The 6,598-nt window shown below is 38.1% G+C and overlaps 1 protein-coding gene across 10 annotated transcripts in view; it reads left to right on the top strand.

The window, feature by feature from the left end:
* The window catches only part of ZNF385D (zinc finger protein 385D), a 436,473-nt gene that overhangs the window by 137,649 nt on the left and 292,226 nt on the right, over window positions 1-6,598 (top strand). The window lies entirely within an intron of this gene.

Here is a 6,598-nt window from a genome sequence, read left to right as displayed (position 1 = left end):
ATAAGATTCTATCTGGTATGTATTTTGCAGTCTCTGTGAATTTATTTTATAATGAAAATTCTGTCAGTCCTTTTAAGAGCCTCTGTAAGAATCTAATTCTTATAAAATATATGGTAACATTTTATTGATTTGAATGAAAACCAGAAATTCTAACTTCATATTACACTGGAGATATAGATACTCTCTTCGTAATGGATAAAATGTTAGTATATAATTTACATTATTTTAATCGGAACTGCATTCTATGTATAGCTCATTTCTTCCACTAGTTTATAGGGAAATCTAATTTTTCAAAATACTTCAAAAATGTTCAGGTATCTGTCCTTTTTCTTAGGCATTCTAATCATTAAACATAATTATATACTTGTAGACCTTTTTTCCTAAGTTCACAATGACTTAGGCTACCAAGTTGCTTACATGGCATGGAAGATGTAAAAATTATGAATTCAGATCTCCTTATTCAAAACCGGGCTTTAGTAGAAGCAACAGTAACCAATGTATTTTAAATTGTATGATAGTTTTAGTTGTTTTACAGCTTCTCGTATCTGCCTATACTTGTTCCAGTGTGAATAATTCTGAGTTTTGTTTGTGAAGAAAATGTTTTAAATACAAGTGGCTCATTTGCTTTCTATTTTAGGCAAAGAAGCAATAAATAGCCTGTTTTAAAAAGCTTGCACTAGTCTTAGCACAAATCATTATATTTTTGACATATAAAGTTATTGTGACGTCAAATAGCGCTTATTTGAGAGGTTGTCTTGCCTTCGATATTGACTATTGTGTGAATGTTTTGAAAATTATTTTATGTTAAAGAAGTTTCACATATAAGAGACACAAAAAACATGTTTGTATTTGCATAGGTAAATCACTCCTTAGACGAAAAACTGCAAAATACAGTTTCAATTTCAGTCTGTTGTGAAGAGACAGTAAACAGTACAGTACACTGGAAGCTGAAGCCTAAAGGAAGGGAATTTCAGTATTTATCTCCCAAAGGCTGACACTACAGTTTTGAGGATTGGTGGAGTGTGAATTTTCTGAGATTAGAAAAGACATATCTAACTGAGAGATTAGAAGAAGAATATAGAAACCAGCCCTGTAGCTACGATTCACAGCAATTTAAATTTGCAGAACAAGCACTTCTTCATGCATGCAAGGACACTCTTGACATAGAAATGAAGAGGTACACTAAGAATTACAGAGAAGAGAATAATTTGGAAATGGTCTGAATTAATTTTTCTTAGTCTGTATTTTTGTGAAGAGTACAAGATAGCTGCAGTTTCTACTAAATGCTAAGCCATTGAGAGAGGCAGTATTTAACTGGATTTGAACTGTTTTAATTCTCTGTTTGTGTGAGTAACATTAGATATTTGATCATGCCCTCGGTCTTCAGCAGTCTGAAGCCATAAAAATCAGGAGGTATTTCTCTCTGACAGCTATACCATGAACACTTTTCCTTTCTCCCTCCAAGGCATTTCAGTCGTGACTGGTCTTTCAAACTCAGTTTCTGTAATTTGTCAATGTGCTGCTGAAAGAAAATGTCAGCCACATTCTCTGTTGAGGTTCTTGACTGTCATATAATATTAACTTTTCAGTAGTGTATAAGGACATTACAGTTGAATTTCAGTAATGATCATGTCTATATAACATCCTTCTGCCACAGTCAACAAACTTAACATGTCGAAAGTCTTGTCTTCTTTCATAGGAATAAGAAATGACTTTCTTTGGTAGGCCAGCACATTAAAGGCTGTAGAGGTGTGAGGCACTATGCTGTGTTCTAAAAGCAACTTCTGTTTTTGATCTATGTTATTTTAAAATTCATATTTACAGGGCATTCCACACTTTTTTTTTTTTTTTTTTTTTTTAAAACAAGTTCATAATGTCAAGTTTCAAACTTTGGTCAGTTAAGTAAAAGGTTTCCCAACAAGAATAAGCATCAAGCCATGATGGAGTATTTTGTCTAATTCTAGTTTTTTTGCTATTCTGAAACATTGTAGAAAAACTTGTCATCAGTTCAAACCAGCATCTTAAATGTCTTTCAGACAGTCTACCCAGACCCATTTAATGTGTTGCTTATACAAATGGATGCTGTGCAGAAAATTAACTTGTTGGGCCCTCAGTGCATCATACAGTGGATTTCTTCTCTTGAAGAATGTGGCGATTTTACCCAGCTGGGCAGCTGAGCTTCACAACAACCGCTCTCTCACTCCTCCTCCTCAAAGGTGAAGGGGGAGAAAATACGATGAAAAGGGCTCAAGGGTTGAGATAAAGAAAGGGAGATCACTTAACAATTATCACAGGCAAAACAGACTGAGCATAGGGAGATGAATATAATTTATTACCTATTACTAAAAAGCTAGAGCAGTGAGAAACTAAAAACAAACTATAAACACCTACCCCCATCCACCCACTTCCACCTCCTCCCCCTGAGCAGCACAGGGGAATGGGGGCTGTGGTCAGTCCCCCATGCTTCATCTCTGCCACCCCTTCATGGTCACTTTCTGCCCCTTCTCCACGTGGGGTCCCTCCCACGGGATGCCGTCCATCCCAAAATGATCCTGCGGGGGCTGCCCACAGACAGCAGCTCTTCAAGAACTGCTCCCACATGGCTCTGTACCACGGGGTCTATCCACCCCCCAGGAGCAAACTGCTCCAGCACGGGTCCCCCATGGGCGGCAGCTCCCCCCAGACCCCCTGCTCCTGTGTGGGCTCCTCTCCATGGGCTGCAGCTCTGGCCTGGGGCCTGCTCCTGCGGGGGCTCTCCATTGGCCCCAGCCTCCTCCAGGTGGCTCTCCATGTGGCCACATCCACCTGCTCCACCGGGGGCTCCTCCACGGGCTGCAGCGTGGAGATCTGCTCCGTGTGGGACCCATGGGCTGCAGGGGGACAGCCTGCTCCACCAGGGGCCTCTCCACAGGCCGCAGGGGAACTGCTGCTGCGTGCCTGGAGCACCTCCTGCCCTCCTGCTGCACTGACCTTGGGGGCTGCAGGGCCACTTCTCACTCTTTGCTCTCCCAGCTGCTGTTGCACAGCAGTTTTTCCCCTTTCTTAAATTTGCTCTCAGAGAGGCACAAACAACATCACTTATTGGCTTGTCTCTGGGCAGTGGTGGGTCCCTTTGGAGCTGGCTGGAGCTGGCTCTGATCTGACATGGGGCAGCTTCTGGACTCTTCTCACGGAGGCCACCCCTGCAGAACCCTGCTACCAAAACCTTGCCCCATAAACCCAATACAAAGGACATCAGGATTCAATGGCGTATTTCACTGTTTGTCCTAAACTGGAATCTCTTTGTGGAAAATTACCTTCACAGTAAGATTTCAAGTTATCTACTACTCCCTTCTTCTGAAACTTTGTTTGATTGTTTATTTTATTTTTTATTTTATTTTTATTTTATTTTTTTAATTTTATTTTTTTTCCCTTTTAAACACTCCTTAATATTTCACTTGTTCAGAGAATAAATTAGAAAAATTCTGTTATCTGGTGGTGAGCTCATGCCCAGACTCCAGTCACTAAATTTTTTAAACATTTTAACAAGGTTGTTTCAATGAGCTGGGCTGAGGGGAGTACCTCTTTCACCGCAGACTGTAGTTCAGTTGTCAATCTTGATTAACTACCCAACTTCAGGATTTGTTTGGACTAAAGTTTCTGACATCTTTGAACAGTGCAATGTGTTTTCAGAGATGTATCTGAGCACCAGATATGAGGTATGGGCATTATTTATCTTACCCTTTTTTATGGTGATTGGCAGCAAAGTCTCCTTGTGAAGCCAATGTCAGAACACTGGAACATTATGCTTTGGATAAAATGAAAAGAATACCTTACACTTCAGTTACTAATTTTTACCTTTGTATTCATTTGTACTATTTAACAAATACTACTCTGGTGTGTGAATTGTTCATTAAAGGAAAATGTTCAGCTGTAAAGGTAAGTGCCACAACTTTCCAAAAACCATTTTCTTTCTAACTGATGTATGCTGGGCACATAGCAACTCAGTATGCCTAAATGACTGATGGTTCTTGAGAATTTTGTCTTTTATGCTTGATATATCTTGGAATTCTTCCTAATATTGACATATGCACTAATAGGTCTGCAACTTGCAGAAATATGTGACATGTTACTTGAGATTAGTTGGTTCAGACCAAACCTTTGCTCATTCCTTTAACAAAATGTGAATGAGATCTTTCAGTAGGTGTGCTTCATTTGAAGTCTATTCTCTTTAAGAATCAGAAGATTTCCAGACTGGACTACAGACCGTGACACAACATTGGCTCTTCAGGGCAAATCTTTCAGCTGAAGCCTGTAACACAATGCTTCCAATTTCAAATCCTCTAGCAAACATCAGATTGGGCCTAAATCATGATTATTGTTCTGTATCAGAGGTACCAGAAAAGTTCAGGCAACTTTTGACATTCACTGGGCAGCTTGTCAGTCTGTCAAAACTAACAGTTTGAAGTATATCTTACCATGTCCATGTAATGCATCCTGCTATGTGCCTGTGTACTCTATGTGTGATTCTTAGTTATACGGAGATGCTTCTGCTGACAAGCATGTTAGCCACCCATCATTACACTGTCTTTGCTCCTATGCCCTCTGGGTGTGGGATATTCACAGTTCAGGCAAGTTTAATTGGAGGTAATTGAGCTTTGTTCTTTTTCTCATTTTTGTGTGCATAGAACTAAGATGCATTGTTATACAGGCAGCCTTTAAAGTCCTTTGAAAAGCCAAAATACATATTTATGGTGAAACCTTATTTTTAAGTCCAATTTCCTAAACCTGTAAGTCTTGTTTGAGCTTCATGTATACGTATAAGGAGAATGAAAAGAGAGTTTGGTCTTGTAAAGTATTGAAGAAGACATGGAAACCAACTTGGGTAGTGTTACAAATTCTAAAACTATGACTAAGGAGGCAGAGAATGGTATTAGCTGTCCCATACTATTGCTCAGCAGAGCTAAAATAAACTGTCATATTATGTGACCTATAAGTGGTATTAAGTATTATTACCTTCTTGCTATCCACTTGAGCTCTAGACCTTTACTAAAGATTGCTTACAGAAGTTATTGAATGCCACTGGTTTTATTTTAAAGCATCGACAGAATGGCATTAATGTCCCTTAACATAACAGGAAGGAATGAGATAAATTTTAAAATGATGATCTAAGAGCAAGAGGAAGTATGATAAATATAATACAAACTTGTACATTCTTCCTTGCCAAGAGCCTCTTTATATGCCAACACGTCTGCCATTACTTTAACAGCTTCTCCCAGAGTAACTTGGAAGGAAGAACACTGAAAGAGTAACTCACTGCACAAAACCACATCTTTAGAGTCACATTAGGCACAGCCTCTGAATATGATCTTTCCTTTCTTAATGTATTTACTGATTTGATGGATGTTAAAGTTATACAGGTGCTAAATGGAGATGGAGCATTTTTGATTATGGGCATCATCAATCTTTATGAAATACTGTAGGTATGACCTGGGTTTAGTGATGCAGCCCATGTTTTTGATTTCCTTGTATTGATGGCTCCCTTGTCTTCTAGGCTTCTGCTTTGTCCCTTACTCTGCTGTTAATATGAATGTGGTGGCTGCTCATGAGCTACTTCACTCCCTTAAAACCTTTTATAGAGTTCAAAATTTATAAGTATGTATAAACGAGAAACAGCCTTAGAAAGCACGAAAAGTTAGAAGCACAGAAGTCTAATTAATTTTCTAATTGACTTTGAGAATATATGCAGCTTGAAAAAACACTTGTGTCCATGACCTTTATTTAGTTTTGGAACCCACAATATTTCTCTTAGTCAGATAAATCAAAACTAAGGTATATATCCTGGCTACTGACTATTTATGGCCTCAATTAATTTGAGATCACCCATTTAGCAATATCTAGCAATAGGCTGGTCAGTTTGTAACACCATTCTTCGCTGGTCAATAACAGTAAATACTATTCTTGGTACAATTTCTAATAGGAGAACTGAGTCTAAAAGTTCACCTACCACATTTCAAACAGTCCCAAGTAATTAAAAGCTACATGTGATTAACAATTGGTACATACTTTTTCACCTCAGATAACTTATTCACTATGATGAGTGATACAAGAATAGTTTTTGAAACAAATTCTCCAAAGATTACCTTTAACAACAGATTTTAGTCTGTTGATAAATAAATAGCTGTTTTGTTTTGTTTTGTTTCATAACAGCTTCTGAAAATGTGCTTCCTTGAAGTTTAGTTTATCAGGTCAATATTTTCCTTCAAACCATGATAAATTAGGCTATTTTTGTGTGGCTTGGTGAAGACTCTTTTAGTCTGTCTGTTGTAGAGCTGCAATGAAAATACTTGATTAATCAAACAATTTCTATGCCCTTGGGTACAATATGTCATGAATTGTGTTTCATTGCTAACGTACGCAGTTTCTGCGGCTGGAACATCTGCTACTTATTTGGAAAGGTGTAAAAAAATTCACTATATGGTAATTGGATAATAAAGCTACTGAGCTTGAGATAATTTCTTGTGCTAAAATCTAAACTTCTGCTGAAGGCCAAATCCTCATTCAAATATTTGACCCATCTTTCTAATGAATTAAAAATTAAATCTATCAGATTTTTACT

The sequence above is a fragment of the Anser brachyrhynchus genome (assembly GCF_964034855.1).
Source record: "Anser brachyrhynchus genome assembly, chromosome: 2".
In the NCBI taxonomy this organism is placed as follows: Eukaryota; Metazoa; Chordata; class Aves; order Anseriformes; family Anatidae; genus Anser; species Anser brachyrhynchus.
This window is presented reverse-complemented; position numbering and strand designations above follow the sequence as displayed.